Raw genomic sequence first — 23,476 nt, 5'->3', positions numbered from 1 at the left:
TTCGCTAGTATACACGGTCACTTTTCCTTTCTGAACTAAGGGAGCCAACATAAATTGTCTCGAGGGCTAGCCGTTTGTCAATTTTATATTTTCTTTCGCCAGTCGAATGGATTACGCTTTCTTATACTTAGAGGCGGCCAGCTCAGCTGGGCTATGCGAAACAACAGCATTATAGCGCGAGCGCTTGTACTGATGGTGTCGGTGGCATGAGCAATTGAACGCGTCGGCGAATCGAGGAAAACCCTTTCGGCGGTGCACGCAACATGGGTAACTACGAAGCCGCTTCGGCGTCGGTTACATCATAGTCGGGTGCTTCGTGCGGTGGTCTCCACCACGTCGGATTGTTTAGTTAGGTTTCCTTAGAAGAATTGAGGGTATTGGCGCGGCGGACGCCGTTATCGAGACAATACACAGTACACAATGGCCTGGATAGTGCGAGCGAAATGTGCGTCTCTATGCCGCTGAAATTTTGACATTGGAATTCCTTAGAGGTAATATCTACATAGACAAGCGGTACTCATTGAGAGTAGCAGGCTAAGGGAACTTCATTTCGTAGCACTCAGATGTGCCGTTGTTTAAAAATATAATTTTTTTTATATGCAGAGACAAACTTTAGGCGGTTTCGCCGGTCAAGTTGCTGTCGTCATGGCCGGCTTCTAGACGACGTCGCTCCCAATGAAATGGGGATATTCTAACTCAGCCGTTTCGGTGGGTAGGCCTCCAGACACCGTACATTACGCAGGAGGGCCTGAATGGTTCTTGTAGTCGACAGTGCTAGTACCGATCCTTCCTTGGTCAGTACTGTGCTGTAGGTGCATAGCGAAATCACAGAAATGCAGCGCGCCAAGGTGATTTACGCAGTGATGTGCGATTAGCGTAAATTAAAGCCCGAACAGGAAAGAACTGAACACCTTCTATGAGTAAATACATAGATGTGCAGCGTCTAATCGCTCTGAAGCAGGCTTCTAAGCATGGAGTAGCCGCGATAGCCGACGCTTTGGACTTTCAATTAAGCCGATCTTTCAAATCCAGGTGAACGCGGTAACGCAACAACGGATTGGAGTACTTTATAATTTGTTCGGGTTTGAATCTATGCCGACAGCCCGTGATATCTGATTTAATTTAGTTACAGCTAAGGGCACTAAGGGCAACACAACGACGTGCAGTGGCTCTCCTAAAGTGCTCTTTACGATCGCTCACTGCGGGAATTGCATTGCGCGCATTGCCGCTTACGACTTGAGGAAATGTTTCGAAACTGGAGCATCACCTGGTGTCGCTTGCCGAGCACTCGCCATAGTATCCTAACAGCGCGACAGCTTTCGTATAGCTCCATTTAGTCTTGCTAGCCATTGCTAAGCATCTCAAGCTCTTTTTCGTCACTACTGTGCTGTGCGATCAAAAGGAGGTGAAACACAGCAGTCGTACGGAGGTGAAGCACAGTAGCCTCATGCAGAACAAAACTTCGTCTAAGTCGTTTAGGTTAGGTGCTCTGACCCGCGGAATTTTTATTTATTTATTTATTTATTTATCGAATACTTTACGCTTACATGCTAAGGGGCACTAGAGCAAGCAACAAAAAATTAAGTCATATCTGTAAAACATTTGTGGGAAAGAATTAAATTATTAACCTAAAGACAAAACACAAACTAGCTAAAAACAGCATAGTGAAAATGAGTCCGCCATAAAATTCACACAAAACAATATTAAAACAGCCAGCCATGTTCGCGCATTCTTACGCGAATGATGTCACTTGCCTAATGTTGCAATAGTAATGCTACCCACGAATCTTCGAATTTTCTTAAAACATTATGCATTACGACATCACGCATCCACAGTCACCACAATAAACTAAACTTCTAAAACATTCTGTTGTGTATATAAAGTTGTGATGTGCTTGTTCTGCTTGCGTGTTGTGATGTATCCAGGGTTAATTTATCTTGAAATTTCCGTTCATTTATCTTTAAAAAAGTCCAAACTGTCATACTGCGTCCTTGATCTAGAGCTTTAAATCCGGCCATTCTCCTTAGCTAATGCCTACGTTACGAATTAATATCAAACCAAGTCCCTGTTTCGGAAGCGCTTGCAATTGATGCTATGTTCCTCTACGTATGGGCTGCAACATAAGAGATCCACACTCAAGCACCTGCATCACGATTGCTTTGTAAGCAAACAGCACGTTTTCTCGTTTTGAGGTACTCAGTTTTCACAGCTGTATGCACCGCTTTTTTTTTCTTTTCCTTTGTGTCCCAGCAAATCTATTCGACAAGGCGTTTCCAGATTAGCTTGTGAGTGACTTGCAGGCTGATATATTTATTTACGTATACTCGGTTTAGCGATGTATTTAATGGATGTATTTATATGTCTCAATCAAATGTTAATGACGTTTTCCACATAATTCCCATGGAACCTGTTTTTCATTGTGTTTATATCCAGTTGCCCGCTTTCGCATCGTAGACATATTATATTGAATTTTTCATTAAGGTAGTTTTTGTCGTCAATGTATTTTATTTTTTAATATGCAAGTGTCATCCACAAAATCCCTAATGACAACTTTTGACAAAAAAAATTGCACTCATGGCTAACGTGAGAGTCACACGGTCTGAGAGACCACAGGTTTGAGTAAAGAACGTGTTTTGTAGAAGCAAAGCCTAGTTGCGAATGCTTGGTGCTTGCTTCTATGGGTCATCAGGTAAGTTGAGAACGAGGTGGGCCATTGTATTGTGAACTATCCTGTGGCAAATTTTTATTAAATCAACAGTCCTCGCCACGGAAACAGCCCACACCCACACACATACAAATACTATTGAGCTAGAATTGTTTGCAAGAGCAAATGCCAGCCAATCTGGATGCCCGACATACTGACTCGCGTCCGGTGACCGCATTTCACCGGCTAAGAAATGTTATCGCTCAGGCCAAGACGCGCCTTTCTGTATCGGAAGTTTATGGATTGTTACCGCTGGTGCTATCTATTGCACATGTTTTCGCTGAGCCTTGTGTAATCAGATTGCGTGTAATCAGAAGGTTCAATGAGTCGTGTATAAGGAGCCCACGCGTATGATTCGCAGATCTGATTTTCGGCGATCGAAGTTTGTGCTCACCGCTGTCATTCTGCTGTGTGTTACTTGTCTTGCTGGGCCCAGGTTTCCTAATAGGCATTTAGTTTTGTGATTTGCGTTGTGTCACGTGGTTCTTTACTGCCACGACAAAGCGACAATATTAAAGATGGCGGCCTGCGAACGGCAAAGATAACTTATCAACAAAAAGCTTCGTGATTTAGGTCCCAGATTAGTACAATGTTAGTCGTTTTATTTTTTATTTTTCGTAATTTAATTACGTGTATTGATGGTCAATAATTTCAACCTACCTGAAATTAGTAGCGTCACAGGTGGCAGCGATGAAGGCGGGAACTAAATTCCATTCGTCAGCAGTCCATGATATTAATGAATCAAAGTAATCGTTTGTGCTGCATCATGGCACCCCGACGTTCATTTAGGGATCACTGCTAGAGGAAATGTAAGATGGATGAATGCACAATTCAAATTTAAGGTTAGGAACATTTTAGTGAATGTTACAAAACAGGCAAAAGATTTCTTCATTTTTGCGGCAACACAACTACTGGAATCTGAATTACATAGTATTAGTCTCTTTCAAATTGTGAGGCGACGTGGAAAGTCAAATAAAAATTGAAGCTGTCTTGTGTGGACGCTATATACGGTTGAAAATACGAGAGCTGCGTTCTTCGAACATTCTATTTTTGTGGAAGTTAGACTTTGTGAGCGATGTGAAGGAGACTTGCTTCGGTTATGGAGGGCCGTCAGGTATTTGGCACGTGTTCACGTTTTTGGTTGCTTCCCATCGAACTTATTCAATCGGGTCATACATACGAAATGTAACATTTCAGAAATCTTTATTTTAAGCGGAGCTTTATAGGCTCACTTGTGTCGGGGTCCGTGTACGAGTACGCGGTATCATCATCAGCATTGGTTCGAGCGTCGTGGTCTTCTTCTGCAGCTGGCTCCGTTGCCGCTCATCATTCCAGCGTAAAAGTTCACTTCTCTTCTGTAGCCGTAATGTGGAGGCCGCGTTTACGGGGATATGAGCCACTCATTGTCTTACGTGATGGACAGATTTAATTTCGAAGCACTTTTATTTCCAAGAATCGCAAGCGGCGATGGCGGGCGAATGCTGCTAACCACGCCGCCGAGGAAACTCGAGACATCGAACGCAAGCGACAACGGCGACGAGCAGAGAAGCGTACAACGCAACGGAAGGAAAAGTTGCATGAAACGGAAGGAAAAGTAGAAGGAAAGGGAAGGACAAGACTACGAAAAGTAAGGAAAAGTAGTAGAAAAAGGAAGGAAAAGTAGCCGGTAAAGTACACACACGACAAGCTTCGCTTACTGCCATTTTCTCGACAGGGGAAGGGCTGGTGATTTTTTTAGTAATAAAATCAAAATGGCTGTAGGAACGTTAGAGACCACAGAGGGGGCGTCGATGGGCGTCCACTACGTTAAAATGTTTTGCGGCTCTCGTGGGCGGCAAACGGGGCGTGCATGGGAAGCACTGGTCCACAGTCCACTGTATATGACAAGCTTGTCGAAATATTGAGGTGATGTGATTCATGAATTTCTGAAGGCCTGATGTCAAGATTACTCAGAATTTGACCCACTGAAATTCCACAGTGTTATTGCCGCCATCCATGTGCATCTCTGGTCGAACATTAACCGTGAGAAATGCATTCTCTCCACGTGAATAGCCTTATCGAATTTTTTCCCTGATCACATCGTCACATGAAGCGATTGAAATTCTTGTCGGGATAAACTAAACTGTTACGGCATGTAACATGTTTCTCAGTCGGAGATGATTCATTTTATACTTGAGTCACAAATATTCTGTTGAACGTCCGATGATCCTAAGTACCCCCATTATGAAAGATATGGCTAGTGTTTGCATAACTTAGTTAGGCTAACTGACGCTAGTAATGTCTTACTGATGTTAATATCTTATGGCTTTTTCTAAGTGCGAAGCACTTTAGGGGCCCGTGTTGTTGGCGTCTAATGTGATGTCTAGGGGCCGGATCTTTAGGCATTAAAAAAGCGCGTTTTAGGCCCCAAAATTAGGCAGGCAAAGCAACGTTTTAGGCCTCCAACATTGTAAATGTAGGCACAATAAATTTTTACATAAATGCAAATAATTTCAAACGAGGACGTGCGCGACCTGTATCTACAACAGGAAAACAAGAAATGTTATTGTTTATGATGGCACAAAGGTGCCAACAGTTGAACATATCCGTGCAATTGTCCTATAAAATTGCTGGACTAAGGACGATCATTTGGCAGTAATTCAACAAGCACACTGCTCATATTCATGTTCAATGGCCACTGTACTCGAGCGTTGCATAAAGTGAAACAAGCATGAAAAGAATACTTGAAAGCTCGGAATACTGATTAAAAAAGCGCTACTTTATGTCTGCTTGACGTAATTAATTAAGACACAACAAAAAACACACAAATAATAAATGTAAGAGAGACTACAATTTATTAAGAAATTAACATGTTCTTACATGAGGACTGTTAGGTACAACTCTGGCAATTTTCTCAGATACAATGGCATTATCGGAATTGTACAGACAATACGTCCCAACGCTGTCAAATACACTTCCGCCCATTTGAAGTGCACATGTTTGAAGAAATCTGTTTGGAGAGCTCGCGGAACGTAGTTTAAGAATCACTGTGAAGATTGTAGGAACAATAGCTTACTACCACCATTTCCAGAATTTTGGATTCACAATTGTTCCTCTTTACCACTGAGAATGATCTTGTACGCAGCTGATAAGGAACGCTCGACGGCAGTTAACACCTCAAAAAAGTAATTACAAACAAAACAAAAGCCGCGCGCCATCATATTTTTCTTTCTTCTTTTGCTCTTCACTCTCCTTTCCCTTGACGGCTGTCCGCGGTTTCGCATTGGCCAACCGTGGCGCGTCCCATTTCACTGCTGGTAACGGTTGTTTTCCGAGAGTTGGTTGAACTAAAGGACTAGGTTGAACCCCATAAAGTTCCGAACAGTCAATGCTGCCCGGTAACATGAATAACGGTCTCTAACTGCACACGAAAGCGAAACTTGAGGCTAAGTAGTGTTCATATAGGCGCCGATATTGAAAATAGGCATTTATAGGCATTTAGGCACAAACGCGAAAATAGGCATTTATAGGCACTATAAAAACCATCTAAACGCCCTTCTTGACCTCTATTTCATGCTCATATATCAAAGTGGGGCGATAGGAGTGCAAGGAACAAAAAATGATTTTGCCTAAAATCCGATCTCTAGTGATGTCATGTTGTCGTGGTCACGCACAAAAACAAGATCTGCTGAAAACTCGTGTCTGATTCACTTGGTATATACCAAAATAAGCATGGGAGGGTACGAATGTATCACTAACATGACTGATAGGTCATGACATCAATAACATCACATGCTCGTCACTTACGTCACGATTAACGACAATAAAATCACGTGTGGCACATACCCGCATTGAATATGCGAGAATTAGCAGAAACTCGTGAAAATCACTTCCGGAACGCCAGTCATGTACCAGCGCAGCGCAAGAGAGCTCGATTCCTCCTCACTCATGCAAGAATAGCACAATAATAACATAAGGGAAACAACGGCGCATAACTGCTTCGCACTTCCCCAGTTTTCACGTTAGTCCAGCTGCATTAGCGCTGGATGTGAACTACAAAAGCGCATAATTTGAATACAGCGCCTAATGTAGCTCCAATCCTGGTCAAATCCTGTGCTTGTGTAGTTCAAACGATCGGTGTGTTAACAATAGGGAAGCACCGGCGCATCACTGCTTCGCACTTCCCCAGGTTTCACGTTAATGGTTTCACTGCTTCGCACTTCCCCAGGTTTCACGTTAGTGGTTTCACTGCTTCGCACTTCCCCACGTTTCACGTTATTGGTTTCACTGCTTCGCACTTCCCCAGGTTTCACGTTAGTGGTTTCACTGCTTCGCACTTCCCCAGGTTTCACGTTAGTGGTTTCACTGCTTCACACTTCCGCAGGTTTCACGTTAGTGGTTTCACTGCTTCGCACTTTCCCAGGGTTCGCGTTAGTGGTTTCACTGCTTCACACTTCCCCAGGTTTCACGTCATTGGTTTCACTGCTTCGCACTTCCCCAGGTTTCACGTTAGTGGTTTCACTGCTTCGCACTTCCCCAGGTGTAATTAGCGCTGGATACACAAGCGCAGAATTTGAGCAGGATTGGAACTACATTAAGCTCAGGATTTGAGCAGGCTTTGAACTACAGAAGTGCAGGATTTTTATTCATCGCATTTTGGTCGCAGCGGCTTCACTTCCGTTTTTTCGACGACGGTGTCCGATTTTTTGCCGTGGACCCCTTAATGCCTCTCGCGCGATTTGTCCATCCTCACTTTTTATTACTCTTCCTGTGTTTAGTTTGTCCGTTCGCGACCAAGGGCGCGATCTTGTACGCGTTCCAAAATGGAACGGAGGCGGTTCGTTCCCTCGAGCCGCACACGATTGGTCAATTTGATCGTCACGGTTAAAATTGACCAATCGTCTGCGGCTCGATGGAACGGACCGCCTCCGTTCCATTTTGGAACGCGTACAAGATCGTGCCCCAAGTTATAGATGCGTTAGGTGGTTCGCTTGCACTGACAATAATCTTCGACGCTTTGCGCATAATAGTTTTCTCCCTGTACACTTACATATTTTATAAATTCAAGCAGGAAACGGTAAGTTCATTGCAGATATGCCAATCTCGAGCCACACACACATCAAAAACAGTGAAACTGTTTAAGCGACTTTTCCATTTTTGAGAGGTACTGAGCATCTGTTTGTTGGCGGTTCTTAGTGATTATTCATCACCAATGCCGTCTACACGTTCTGACCCACTCCCTGTTAATACGGCAGCTTCGCGGTTCACACGCAAGTGGCGTTTCTGGAAAACGCCTTCAGCCTTTCACCGCCGCAGCCGTACAAACTCTTACCTGGTCTCCTACGTGGACACAGGTAAAACACGACGTAAGAAGCAATAACTACTGACTACTGGCAAAAAAAAACGTGCGCTAATGAACAATTCAGCTAGACATACAGAAGGAAAATTTTTATAGGCTGCGGCTAAAGGTACGTCCGACGTCTGCCATCGACTTCCGTTACAAATTCTCACTGCCTTTCTTTCTTTACGTTAGGCGGACCCCGTACAGTTTTTATGAAAGCAAATCGGACGTATCTCATTCGTTCTGGCATGCTTCACGTTATTATACTTCGGGCGTAAGCACGCTGAATAGCTAAGTGCATGTTCTCAGGGGTCAGCGATTATTCTGTGCGTGTTGTGGATCAGCGTGCCGGTATTGGTGGAGCACGCGCTGATCGGCGTGCTCATCACTGCTGCAGCAACTGCCGCACCTGCGTCCATAGCGTTGATGCGCACTTTCGCGGCAAGAAAGACGCATTCCATCCGGTGCTCCTCGACGGGATAGCATGACAACGTCTGCTTATCGCAAATAGACCAATAATGTAATTACGCTTTGCTACCGATGCATTTAGGTGACTGGTGGAAATGCGTCCATGTTGCAGCATTTAGCAGTTACGAACATGTCGAAGTCGAAAGTGCAATCTACAAATTAACAGAAGCCTTATTGTCGTTTATTTCAGCGTTTCGAAGGGCGATTCTTGTTCGCTTTAAGGACATTCTACTGCAACCTCTTGTCCCGTTACGTATTTAACGATGCCTAGCTTCACACCTTGCTAAGGGAAGTCCTGAGAGGTCATCCTCGTTCTTGCTGATATTGAGGACCAGAAGGGCCTCCTGGATCAAGCTGGGGTCGCGGTTGCCACTGTACTCTTGGAATAGGGACCCACCCTGAACCGCTCCCTTTCTTTTTTAACAGCGAAGCGGTTTGAACACCCCTGTTACACTGGCACTTGCAACGGCCGTTAACGCAAACAGCAGTTGAACGCCGTCACGGCCGTGGGAACGTTCCGGAACGGTGGTGGCTGCGCTCACATGGTACTTTCAATGTTCAGTCGGCTCACTTCAGTTTGGACGATTTATCACGTGACTCTTAAAATGTGTACTTCGCCAAATCGAAAACATTGTGTTTCTCAAATTATTTTCTGCGCTACATGCTGTGCAGTGTGTTTTTTAAGTATTTGCAAGAGTTGTCTGCAAAAGTAGCAGAGAAGTCAGGTAAAGCGTTTTGGCGCCGGCGCGTTCACCTGCAGCAAGGCCACGTTGCTGCTGGGGGCTGCCATCTTGCCTATTTCACGACGGAACGGACAGAAACGGTGGCGGAACGGAGACCGGCTAGCTCCGTTGGTGTCGATCGCCGTTGGGTTTGCAACGGCGCTCAGACTGCCGTGTAACTCCGCTTAACGGCCCTTAAGGCCAACTGCCGTTTTCCTTAACGGGCGTTACAGAGCCCGTGTAACAGGGGTATAAGCTATCCCTAACCCCGTTAGTCGTCCGCGAAAAACTGCGCCGAGCAATGACGTCACCTCGCGTTGCGTTTTAACTGCCGGCGCAGGTGCGCGCTCGCTTCGCCCGACGCAGACACGGCTCCGCCGAGCTCCCGCCAGCTGCGCGCTGCTGCGCATGCGCCGTGACGTCATCCCTGCGCGTCTGCGCTCGCCGCCCGTACACTGTGCATAGCTTTCGACCCACTTCCCCTACGACTTCGCCACCAGCTGCGCACTACTGCGCATGCGCCGCGAGTCAGACGTGACCTCACGGCCAACTGTGCATGCGCTCCTTCGTTCTGTGTGAAAGCCGGTGTGCGGCGGTGGTGCGCCAGACGTAGGATTGGGGAGACCAAGGAAGGTTCGCACTACCGAGGGAAAAACATTACACCATCTTCCCGTAGGGGAACCCTGAGTAGTATGCGAAGTAGCCATGGGGTCGACTGAAGGTAGTTTTATCAGCTGTGTAAACTTGGACATGGAGCAGCACCAGCAACGCGCAGAATTGTTGTCGGCGCCGTCAGCGTTTTGCCCACGTTTGCATCGAACGCGCACGCACCGTTGGTGACTATTGCCGGTGCCTCTGGGGCTCCTACCGTCGCGCCTCTAAACTATAGCCTGCTTCGCATTATCGCGCGCGGAGCCGCAGGTGTTGCCATTCGTTGCGCAATCCGGAGAGGAGGGTCGGAGAGGAGAGATGAGACAAGGAGAGGAGGGGGAGGAGGGAGGAGAGGAGGGAGAGGAGGATGCACATGCGCAGTAGGGGTCTGGACGCCGCACGGCGGATGGGTGGATGGAAGGAGTGACATAGCCCCGACCATAAGCTGCTTCGCATCTAAACGCCACTTACAAGAATCGCGGCGCGGTGCTAAGCGAGACTGCCGGCGTCGACGCCGATTGGACCCATCACGGTTAGCCGAAGAAGCCGCTGCAAAACGACGACGGCGAGCCAGAGACCCCGAGTGCGTGCAGCGAGAGAATGTTAGGGAACGGGAGAGAAGCCGAGAACGAAGAATACCGATCAGCTCCGTTGTGTCTTTCGTCTTGCGCCACTAGTGCAAGCTACCCCGATTTTTTTCATCAATAAATGTTTGTTCTTCCTCCTCTTCAAAACACATTTTTGTTAGAACAACCAGCCCTCCCCCACAATAGCACTGATTGCCGACGACGTGCGCTACGGCGCGCACTCCTCTGTCTTGTTTATGCAGGTTCCTAGCTTGCACATATGATGACAGTAATTAAGGTATGCGGGTAGTATAAACGCATCTGTGCGTAATAATGCGAAAGCGTGAAAGCGTTCATTGAGTGAGAAAGCCGCCGTCTGCAATAGGAAAACGGCACCTAACTTCCCATTGGCGCGCCTCGATGGGGAGAGGGTATCGCCGCGTCGGTGACATGCGGCGTTGGCATCGCAGGCTGCTACTGCTCCTGCTTGCTGACTCGTGCAGCACGTACCGCTATGGTACACTATGACTCGCAGCGCAAAACTCGAAGGACCGCTCAGCTGCGTTCAAATGGACATTAAAGCTTTCGCATTGACGACTCATAAGAAGCGCTTAGATGTCCTCTGAACTATTAACCACTGTATTCTGAAGGTAGTGTGAAGCTGCGTGGAATACACTTGCGGACCATTGCTGTATCTGTCATTCCTGCTAAACTTCCAGGAGACAAACTCTATTCTTGATTTTGATTTGATTTACCTTATTTGGCTTTTCAAGAAAGAAAGGAGCAGTCACAAAAAGCTACCGCAATGAGTAGCTTGACGGGGTGACAGCCCGCTAAGAATGACAGCAACGGACAGTGCGTAGGACAAAAAAAAAATATAAAAAATGAACAAGATCGGAGAACATGAAAAACAGTATATACACAGGAATAATTATACATGTTGGTAGAAGATTGTTAAACATTAGGATAACAGTAACCTGATGTAAACAGTTTTAGCTATAGTATACATTAAACAAATTATGAAATAAGGCAACACAGAGAAAAAGCGGACACATTGGAAGGATTGGTGCAAATACACAGTCGAATGAACTCAAGTAATGTTATGGAAAATGTATAAGAACATGTCACGAAGCTCTTGCCATGTTATGTTTGTTATTTCGACACCATTTTTTTGTTGTAACTGGTTCAACAGTGTGTAACCGGTTCAACAGTTCGCGCGTAGGTGCGATGCACCTCTAGACACTTCGTTATTTTTTTTCGTTTTAACAGCGAAGCTGCTTAAGCCAGCCGTAATTTGTAGTACAGCGTACTAGAATAGAATTATAGTGCACTGTATTTGTGGTGCGTACCGGGGGATCATTCGGGTAAACCACAGATACGGACGAGAGAGAAAGAGAGCGCGCGTCGGGAACGAACGCCCTTGTGCAATGCAGCGCCCCTAGCTACGGTCGAGAAAGACAGTGCGCGTCGGGAACGAACGCCCTTGTGCACCGCAGCGCCCCTAGCTACGGACGAGAGAGAAAGAGAGCGCGCGTCGGGAATGAACGACCTTGTGCACCGCAGCGCCCCTAGCTACGGACGAGAGAGAAAGAGAGCGCGCGTCGGGAACGAACGACCTTGTGCACCGCAGCGCCCCTAGCTACGGACGAGAGAGAAAGAGAGCGCGCGTCGGGAACGAACGACTTTGTGCACCGCAGCGCCCCTAGCTACGGACGAGGGAGAAAGAGAGCGCGCGTCGGGAACGAACGACTTTGTGCACCGCAGCGCCCCTAGCTACGGACGAGGAGAGAAAGAGAGCGCGCGTCGGGAACGAACGACTTTGTGCACCGCAGCGCCCCTAGCTACGGACGAGAGAGAAAGAGAGCGCGCGTCGGGAACGAACGACCTTGTGCACCGCAGCGCCCCTAGCTACGGACGAGGAGAAAGAGAGCGCGCGTCGGGACCGAACGCCTTTGATGCACCGCAGCGCCACTAGCTACGGACGAGAGAGAAAGAGAGCGCGCGTCGGGAACGAACGACTTGTGCACCGCAGCGCCCTAGCTACGGGACGAGAGAGAAAGAGAGCGCGCGTCGGGAACGACGACCTTTGTGCACCGCAGCGCCCCTAGCTACGGTACGAGGGGAGAAAGAGAGCGCGCTCGGGAACGAACGACCTTTGTGCACCGCAGCGCCCCTAGCTACGGACGAGAGAGAAAGAGAGCGCGCGTCGGGAACGAACGACCTTGTGCACCGCAGCGCCCCTAGCTACGGACGAGGGAGAAAGAGAGCGCGCGTCGGGAACGAACGACTTTGTGCACCGCAGCGCCCCTAGCTACGGACGAGAGAGAAAGAGAACGCGCGTCGGGAACGAACGACCTTGTGCACCGCAGCGCCCCTAGCTACGGACGAGAGAGAAAGAGAGCGCGCGTCGGGAACGAGAGAAAGAGAGTGCGCGTCGGGAACGAACGACCTTGTGCACCGCAGCGCCCCTAGCTACGCACGAGCGAGAAAAACACCGGAAGCGTTCTCCGGAAGCCGGAAGCTGGCTGCCGGAACCGGAAGTGGAACCGGAAGCGGAACCGGAAGTGCTAACGGAAGCGGAAGTCGGCTCTTGGAAGCGGGAGCTTGGCGTATATATATATACATATATATATATATATATATATATATATATATATATATATATATGCGTATACATACATAGCGGTCTCCATGCCAACCAGAGCTACGGACTACGAGGGACAAGGCTCGGCCCTAAGGTGCTTCGCCCCTAAAAAGCGAAAGCTTGCACTAGGCCGCGCAAAGCTCCAGACACGGCGAAGTTGGCCGATTGATATCGATCGGCTAGCTTCCAACGCGTTCGGCGTCGGCAAGCAGCAGCACTCTTGGCACTGTGCCAACCTTGGCTAGCCTGCCTGCGTTTGTGGCATGCCAGGAACGCTGTCGCTCGTAGGCGCCGACGCGTCCAGCGCTGGTCACGCGAAATGTCGCCAACGCGCTCAGCGTCGGAAAGCGACAGCATTCATGGCACTGTACCAAACTTAGCCTGCCTGCGTTTTTGGCATGCCAGGAGCGCTGTCGCTCGTAGGCGCCCACGCGTCCAGCGCTGGTCAACCGAATTGCCGCGAAACAGAAGGTACCTCCGAAAATGATCACTGGAGAATACTTTCCTACATGCATAGTTAAGTTAAACCAATTTAACAGCTAGCAGCAACCAAGTTCATACCTAGCAGTAGCAGCCAGTAAGCTTTGCGCGACCGAGTGTAAACTTGCCTGATTTTTTAAGGGGCGAAGCACCTTAGGGCCGAGCCTTGTCCCCCCTCGTTGTCGTCGTCGTCGTCCGTAGCTCTGGTTTGCATGGAGTCCACTAGGCGTGCTGCGGTGCACAAGGGCGTTCGTTCCCGACGCGTGTTGTTCTCTTTCTCTCTTCAGCCATGGGTGATAACGCCCGGTGCACAAGGGCGCTCGTTTCCGACGCGCGCTCTCTTTCTCACTTCATTCAGCCATGGATGATAACGGTCGCTTCTGATAACGGTGCGCCCACTATGGATGAAAAGGTGAGAGTGGCGGCTCAGCTGCAAGTGGAGTCGAGGGCTCGCAAAGCTGCTGCAGCACGGCGATGCAGACGACAAGCGTACTCGGAGTCTAGGGCGGGGGAAGCTGCAGCAAAACGCTTACGCCGGCAAGCGGACCCGGAGCTGAGGGCTCCCGCAGCTGCAGCAGCACGGCAACGCCGGCATTCGGAGCCGGAGCTGAGGGCTGGCATAGCTGCAGCAGTACGGCAACGACGGCAAGCGGACCCGGAGCTGAGGGCTCGCGAAGCTCGCGCTTAAACCGAGCATCGGGACCACCAATCTCAGGTACAGAACGCTTACGGTATTTTGCCGCAGCTTCTTGCGCTCTCGCCGCTGATCGGTCCGCTTGCCGGCGTCAGGGGATTCACGGTTAACCGATTGATCCCCCGGTGCTTCGCCCACTCATCATCATTCACTTCGTGGATATGCGGTGATTTTTTTATTATGATAAGAATTATATGGACACTCCAAAGCAGATTTCTGCCGTTGGCGTCGCCGTCGTCGTCGCCGTGAGATTCCGTGTGACGTCAACGGCGACGAAATCGTCACCGCGCTCCGGAAGATGTATGTGTGAGTGAAAGGGCGCGAGGGACGCGCGCTTTCACGGGGAGCAAACGCACTTCGGAGAGCAAACGCGCGTTCGGCGCCGTGCTCCCTGAAGGGATGCAGATTTCCTCCTTTCCATATATAGAGAGCAAACGCAACTTTTTCGGTCGTGCAAAACGCTGTGGGGGGACGGGAGGGAGGGAGGGAAGGCGACGTTTAGCTGCGACACCAAATACGTATTTATATAAAAACGATGCGCGCGTTCGGTGCGAACGCGGGCAAAACGCCGACGGCGTCGACAACAGTTCTGCGCGTTGCTGGTGCTGCTGCATGTCCAAGTTTATACAGCTGATAAAACTACTATCCTTACTCCCTATATATCTCTACTAATTTGTTATCGCAATTGGTGCTTTGCCTTTCGGGTGAAACTGCGACAAATTTTTATGTCATAGCATCAATTAGCCCGTTCAGCGTAGAAAATTGCTGCGGCTTAGCTCAGCTAACCCTGGATATGCAAAGCGAAGGCTTGGTTTAGCCTGGTTAAGTGCTTGTTTCACTTGTTTAGCCTTTGATTTAGCTGTAATTATTGTACTCATCGATATAAGCCAGGTATAAATTATAAGCGGACAAGTCCAAGCGTTTTGCGAGCCGAACAGCTAGCTCTTCCTCAGTCTCCGACGCTAGCTTCGCGCGCTTGGCATTCCGGACCCTCTTCAGTGAAGCAGTTCGCCTGGCGAAAGACGCGTGTCAGACGCTACTTGCGGCGTGATCGGGCTCGGGTAAGACGCTGTGAGGTGGTGGTCGGACAATAGAGAAAGAAATGATGCCAGCCAGCTGCGGCGCCTGCGGCGGCGGTTGCCAAGCAACGGCTCAGCTCATGGTGCTGCCACCGCCACAGTGAAGCGGCGATAATGCGGCCAGTGTAGCTTTCGCTACAAAAGCCGGTGGAGCCTGTAGTTCCCATTCCTGTTCTTCCCATTGGCTGTGCAGCCACGTCACGCGCGTGCCTCGTGAATCGGAACACCTCCTGCTCGCGTAAGCGCGCAAGGTGTTGCGTGAGGGGGAAGAGGGCATCGCCGCGGCGCCACGTCACCAGCACGCAGATAAGGAGCAGATAAGGCGATGCAACGCCGCGGGGCGACACGGGTTGTCGTCGGCGAGGCAGTGCCGTGACCCGCTTCCTCACTTTCTCGTCGCGCAGGACGTCGGTGGCCGGCGGCGTTGGCACCTGCAGCCTGTTGTTGCTTACTGGCTCGGGCAGCACGTAGAGCTGGGGTGCATTACTCGGATCACTAAACTCGGACGAACGCGCAGCGACCTTCAATTGGACATCAATGTTTTCGCAGTCGCAACTCATAAGTACTTAGGCGCCTTAGGATTTTTGTCATTCGTAATTACGCTTCAAAGAAAATTCTCAGTGAAGGCCCGACGCGGGCTGCGTAGCAACAACACTGCGTCAACTTTTATTGCCGCTGCCGTACAAACTTAGAGTTGACACCCAACGTGGAGCCGGTATTGGGCGACGTGAGATAGAAAGAATACCGGTCATCAAAGGCATCTTTGAATTATGCATACGCAAGGCAACTTTAATCTCAAATTATTTATTATTACGTTTCCAAGCGAATTCTGGGCTCCAACACACGTTACATTGCGGCTACCTTTGATATCGATCGCGCCGTCGCACGTTGCACGCCGACATTTACAGCCACAAGAAAAGCGTTGCGAGACGGCCCTTAACTGCTTCGTGTTAAAATATTCCTTAATTTCGACTCGCAAATGCCCACATCGAACAAAAAATAACACTCGATTCCGATTCGCAAACCTAATACTCTTCTGGCAAATCAGTACAGCGAATCCCGCAAATCGAAGGAAGGTTTATGAAAGGGAAAAAAATTCATTTTGCCGCAGGTCAGCACAAAGCTACAAAGCTAACCCGTTCGGGTTTCTCAGAAAGAAAGCGCTTCGCAGTTGAAGAACAATTCGTCTTGGGCCAGGCGTTGTTTCTGGGTTCGATCCCCCGACGTAAGGAAAGACGAATATCGACTGCCAGGCTTCATGGGTGTCCACAGTAACACTCGCTGCGCGGAACCAACCTGTGGCTCTTTCCAGTGTGTGGACACGACGCATACGCGCAATGCTTCAAAAGCATCAGTGTACGTACGTGCTGACTTGGATTTCACGGTTCTTGACACTGATGACATCTGTGATGATGAGTTTGAGTGCACAGGTCTTACTGTGAGCCTAAAGGGTGTGACTACGACGGTGGCAAGCATTTACATCCGGCCTACACGCTCTTCAGATACCTCACTGCTTGAGTGCTTAGTGTCTCGGTGTGGTGCGTCGTTTGTGTTAGGCGGAGATTTTAATGCTCACCATCCGCGATGGTGTAGCCGCCCCCAAGAGCTTATTATCAAGACTGATCTGCAATTACTGAATGACGGTTAACCTACATTTATAGGTAGAGGAAAGGAGCATTCCACTATAGACCTTGCGATTTCAACGAGAGATGTGTGCTTAGCCTGGTCATGCGAAGCTGGCCCGTGGGGCTCAGATCACCTGCCCATTTGGTTAACACCAACACATACTGCGGGCCGAGAGACTACTGTCTATACAGTGACAAACTGGGATAAGTTCCGTCAGCTTATCTCAGAGGCACCATCTCAAGACAGTCTGTTCAATCGGTTGAGTGAGTGTTTACGACAAGCTACAATACAACGACGACGAAATATCGGCAAACCAAACCCCGACCTTAAGCTTTTGCGGCTCCGCGCATGTCGACGCCGCGCTTATAGGCGGGCACAACGCTCTAAACGACGCACCGACTGGACTCTGTATAACCGCATTGATGCAGCCATACGGCGGCATACAAAACAGCTTCGTTGTAAGAGCTGGGCCACCTTATGTAGTTCGCTGCATACTGGAAGTGGTTTTGGAAATGTGTGGCGCATATTGAAGGCTCTCCGCACTCCCGAAATCAGCAAGAACCCTACAGCTGCTTTGTGCATAGCGACTGGCCATTCACCAAAATTTCTAGCGGAGGCATTTGCAGACCTTTTCGTCTCTCCTATGTCCGGTGACACCACAAATGGCGATCTTTCTTCTTTGACAAGTCAGAGTACCATGACTGCTTTCTGCGGTCCCGCCTGCCAGATGGACGAGGCTGACTTCACTCTTGAGGAGCTGCGACGCGCGCTCAGCCTCTCCAAACGCCGCACTGCCCCAGGTGAGGACGGTGTGACGTATCAAGCATTACGGAACATTGATAACAGTTTTCATGACCGTATACTGGACGAGTATAATGAGGTATGGAGAACTGGTGTAATCCCTGCTGAGTGGAAATCGTCCGTGATAATACCAATTTTAAAGCCCGGGCGCCCTGCACGACACCTCAAGTCCTACCGGCCGATATCCCTAACATCAAATGTCATCAAGTTCATGGAGCGAATGGTCCTGTTTCGTCTAGAAGACAGGCTAGAGAAGCTAAATTTTTTCCCTGATGTGATGAGCAGTTTTCGTCGCCGCCATTCAGCTCTGGACTGCATTTCAGACCTTGTTTTAACGCTTGAATGTGCTAAAGGAAACAGGCACTCCGCCTACATGCTCTTCCTAGACGTAAAGCAAGCTTTCGACTCGATTCCGCATCAGGCGATAATTTTCGCTCTTGCAACCGCGGGAATTTCGGGTCGTCTGCTTCGCTTTGTGTGCAATTTCCTATCGGAGCGCCGGATGAAAGTGCGTGTTGGAGCAATTACAAGTGAATCCCGCGCTGTTAAGTGCGGTGTCCCACAGGGCAGCGTTTTATCGCCGCTTCTGTTTAACACAGTACTTGCCGCGCTTCCAAGTCGCTTGCCTCGAGACAGTGACGTCTCTGTGGGCATAGATATCTATGCAGATGATATTGCTCTGTGGATAAGCGGCCCTTCGCACCTTGGCCCGCGGCTTCGTGCAAGTTTGCAAAGAACTCTGAACGCGACTTCGGAGTACTTGGGTGAAGTTGGCCTGCAGATATCACCTGCTAAGTCGGCTGCAATAGCACACCACCCTAAACAGCGCACTCACCGAACAATGAGCCGACTGTACCTTGAAGAAACGCCGATAAGCTGGCTGCGACAACACCGTTATTTGGGCTTAATTGTGGATGATCGCATCTCTTGGCGCCCTGCCATTAAATTCGTACTACACAAATCGCAATCCATCCTTAAGTATGTGGCCGCCTTGACTGATAGAGGTGCTGGCTGTGACCAAACAACGGCTCTGCAGGTGTACCAATCATCTGTACTCTCAAGCGTGGTGTATGCGTTACCACTCCTGAACGTCCCACCTAGTTTGATGGCCCAAATGGAACGTGATCATCGCGTTGCCCTTCGAATAATGCTGGGATTACCTCGTGAGGCGCAATCAGTTCCATTACTCACTGAAGCACATCATTTATCTCTAAGGCTACAAGCAGACCAGAGAGCTCTATTTCATATTGAGCGCCTGCACCGCGCATCGAATGGTCAAATGCTCCTTGATCGTCTGATTCACCACCCGTTTTGTCGCATTGGAAAAATGGCAGCATTATTTATGAACATTACTGACATTTCTGCGCATGATGCTTCAGTTACGCCTTCGCCGCCGTAAGATATCACCAAACACGTGCTGCCCATTTACCTTACAATCCCTGACATACACAAAAAGTCTGATATGCCTGTTTCGGCCATATTCCAATTGGCTCAGTCGCACATGTTCGAGAAATTTCCAGATTACCTTCAAGTATTTACAGATGCATCTGTACACAGCGACGGTAAAGGCGCCTCTGCAGATTTCTTCTGCCCTTCAATTCAAGTACGACGTATATTTCATATACCCCATCCAGCCTCGTCAACAACTGCGGAGCTAGCAGCAATTAATGTTGCACTGAAATACGTGCATCAGGAGTTAACCACACCGCCGAAGATTGTCATATTTAGGGACTCCCGCGCTGCCCTTAGCAGATTACAACGCAGCCAGGTTGATTGCCCAATTGTGCGCAGCATTACTGACTCTGCCACCAAAATTTTATCACATGGGGTATCTCTCGTTGCTCAATGGATACCTTCGCACGTAGGGATCGCCGGAAATGAAGAGGCTGATCGGCTGGCTTCAATTTGCACTCATAACGACTGTGCTTGCCCTGACATTTTGTGCAAGCTTGATGACTCTCGCCTGCTGATTCGTCGCCACCTACTCAAGCAGCATCCAGACCAGCGCGTCGAAAATGGAACGTTCCCGCCGCGTGTTCGCGGTCGAGGCTTGCCTCGTCGCGCTAGAGCGCAACTACTCAAGCGAAGGGTTGGCTGTGTTAATGTGCACGAACGTTTACACCGACAAGGACGTGTGACTAGTCCATCGTGTACGTCTTGCGGTGGTTGCGAGACACTTCAGCACCTGATATTGGAATGTCCCGCTTTCAGTGCGCAACGCAAATCGCTAGTGAGGGACTACCATCTCCTTGGTCTGCGGTGTACGACTCTAGAGGAATGTTTATACCCCCGTGGTTGTGCGTCTCGACGTGGTCAAGCTCATCGTGCTCTCCTTACTTTTCTAGAAGCAACGAACTTAGGGGCACGTTTCTAACCCAGCAACTATTTCTTTTATTTTAGATTCTTTAGTAGCTTGACCTGCAGGGACGGGCCCTACTGTATGTTGTACTTTATTCTTTGAGATTTATCATCTCGCTCTTTCTTTCCCCTTAACCTCCCCTCCTTCCTATTTTTCCTTTCTCTCGTCCTTTCCGAAGAGTAGGCAGGTGTTGTGCCCCTTCTGGTGGTAGTTGCCAGCCTTGCTCCTCGCTTTTGTCTTTCCTGTGTTTATGTTTTCAAATCAAATAAAATAAATAATCCCCCGACCACGACAAATTTTGCTTCAACTGCGAACGTTCATTTCTGAGAAACCCCTATGAGAGAGAGAGAGAGAGAAAGGAGGAAGGAAGGCAGAGAGTCCGGTGGATGAAAATTTCTCTCTGATTATTGTTCTTCTTCTTATTCATTGCGTCAGCTGCGTAGAAAAAAAAAAGCTGTTGCTTCGTAGTCAATTAAAAGAGTGGTAGCGCATCCTATTACAAGCAATGACGCAAATAATACACAAAGGGAAGTTTATTGGACATCTCAACTGTGCTCAAGTACTCAAGCACACAGGTACTACATTACATGAATAACATAGGATACAGAGAATACACAATACGGGGAAGCTTACAAAGACATATTTGGAAAATATAAATTTTATACAATGACTAGGATGGGGTAACAGAGTAATAGAACACATAAAACTTCGTGTTCGGAATTAATACGGAACAATTGGATAGTGTAGAGTGCCTTTTTGGACATAAAAGAATCTAGTGTGCCACCGCCTGAGGAATTCTTCCTCACCACCCTCTTCCAATACCTCAATGAGATATTTCCACACTAGTTGTCTTATTTTTTGCAGTGCCGGATAGGCAGCCTTGACAGATTGTCGACGCACTTCCGCCAGGCTTCTCCTTTTCCAAATAACAAACATGGTGCAAAAGTAAACTAAGTGCTCAAAGGTACTCATTCGTTTCACCCTTTCTAGGTTATGAATGTGGAACGTCCTCTTAACTAATTTCCATATTATTTTTGCCGGTGGGCATTCGAATAGAGCGTGCTGTGCTGTTTCATCAAATTTGCAATTGGGGCAGCGCTTATTCGGGACAATGCCCATCTTGTGAAGGCGGTCCCTTGTTGGAAGCACTTTCCATCGGCGTTTCCAGTCAAAGTCCTGTACTTCCTTGGGAAGAGGATATTGTGTCCAGTGCTTCCAGTGTTTCCGACTAGTCTTCAACTTTTCTTCAATGCTAAGTTGTTTAGTCGTTATCTCCTCAATAATACTAGATACTGAGGATTCAGTGACCTGTGCGTCTGGACACTCAGCGAGAATCATTTTTAGGGTCAAAGCTGCCTTACGGTAAAAACATGCCGGTTTTTCAGAGAGCGGGCCTGTACTGTGTTTTCCTGTTAGGAACTCATAATATGTACTTGACATATATGTCAAGAGACAACTTCCTACATAGTCTGGAAGTTTAGAGAGTGATATCACTGTTTTTAACGCCAAAAATTTTCCTGAATTGGTAATGTGAGGTAGACTTAGACCTCCAGCTTTTGATGGTAACTGGAGGAGGTGCCTCTTTATCGGTGGTGGTGCGTTCCCCCAAAGGAAGGAGTTTATTAGCTTATTTAGCTGAGCTGCGACCTTGTTGGGCAAGATTCCAACTCTAGAAGCATAATGTGCATATGCGCAAACTTTTGTTTTAACTGCTAGAGCCTTAGATCGTAGAGACATCTCAGTGTATTGAAGCAATTCTATAGCTGTGCTTGCTTTCTGAATAGCTAATTGCCATGTGGGATATGCCACACCATCACCATTAAAGAAAACACCTAGTATTTTAACAGTTTGCACAATTGTAATGGCACCTAGGGCTTGTGAGGGAAACGGACCAAAAAGTAAACATTTACTTTTCTGTTCGTTTATAAGCGCTCCTGATAGTGCTGCATATTCCTCAAAGATTCTTCTGAAGTAGTAAAGGCTGCTTTCGTCACGAAGGAATAGCGATATATCATCTGCATATGCAGACACTCGTGCTTCTTCCTGGCCTGTCATAGGAAAACCTCTTATTTGTTTGCTAGCTATTATTTTCCTTATTAGTGGTTCCAATGAAATGATAAAAAGAACCGGTCCAATGGGCAACCCTGACGGACCCCTTTATAGATGTTGAAGTTCGGCGTGATGCTTCCGTTGACGATTATGTCACTTGATAGATTAGTATAAAGAAGCTGAATGGAACGAATGAAGTCTGGTGGCAATTTCAGTAGTTCAAGGATTTGAAAGAGGTACCTGTGTTGAACTCTGTCAAATGCTTTTTCTTGGTCTAATGAAATGAACGCTCCGCCGATGCGTTTGAGCTGAGCATATTCAAAGACATCTCTGATTAGCGTGAGATTGGCAAAAATGGAACGTCCAGGGACAGCACAGGCTTGGCAGGGGGAGATTATGATCGGTAAAACTGGGCTCAGTCTAGAGTGAACAATGGTTGCTACCAGCTTATAATCTGTATTCAACAGGGTTATTGGACGCCACGATTTTGGACTACTCGGAGGAGATCCCTCCTTTAGAATGAGAGCGATTCGGCCTCTCCCGAACGACGCAGGTTTCATTCCTTCTTCGAATAACATTTTGATCATCAAGAATAAGGATTCGCCAATTGTGTCAAAAAGTGTGGAGTAGAACTTAGTGGTCAAACGGTCGCAGCCAGGGGCAGTTGTTTGACTCATTTCTTTTAAACAGTGCTTAACCTCATCAATAGTGACGCCTCCATGCAAATCAGAGAGTGACTCAACGTCTGGTTCTGGTAGGTCGTTACATAAATCTATTACTCTCTGTGTCCAGTCATCAGAATCATCCGGATCATCTGCCTCAAATTGCCTCTTGAAGTGATTGTAAATCACTGACGCAATTTCTCCTGGGTCAGATGTGGTGCTTCCGTTTGCTAGTTCGATTTCGGATATTCTCATTCTTCCATTTCCGACACATGTAGGGTGATTAACGATCGTGTCTTGCAATTGGTGGTCTCTTGTTTTCCTGCTTGTTTTTTCCTGCACCAGTCTGTTGTACTTAAATTGCAACATTTCCAAGTATTCATTTGTGCAGGCAGTCAATGAGTCTGCCCATCGGATTATTTGAATTCTACGGAGTAACTCATTAAGTTTTGCAGAAATCCTCCGGTGTCTTGCCTTTCCTTCTTCCTGTAGAATTTGCTTCCATGTGGCCTTCAAGGCATCTCAGCTGGCTGGAGTCATCTCGGAAATGCCTTCTACAGTACGTGAAAGGGCGTTCCGTATGTTCTGGATACTTTCTTCATCCTGTAGAAGCGCATTGTCCAGCCTCCAACTTTGATCTATATGAATTCG

The sequence above is a fragment of the Dermacentor silvarum genome, chromosome 9 (assembly GCF_013339745.2).
Source record: "Dermacentor silvarum isolate Dsil-2018 chromosome 9, BIME_Dsil_1.4, whole genome shotgun sequence".
In the NCBI taxonomy this organism is placed as follows: domain Eukaryota; kingdom Metazoa; phylum Arthropoda; class Arachnida; order Ixodida; family Ixodidae; genus Dermacentor; species Dermacentor silvarum.
Note: the sequence above shows the minus strand (reverse complement) of the source record.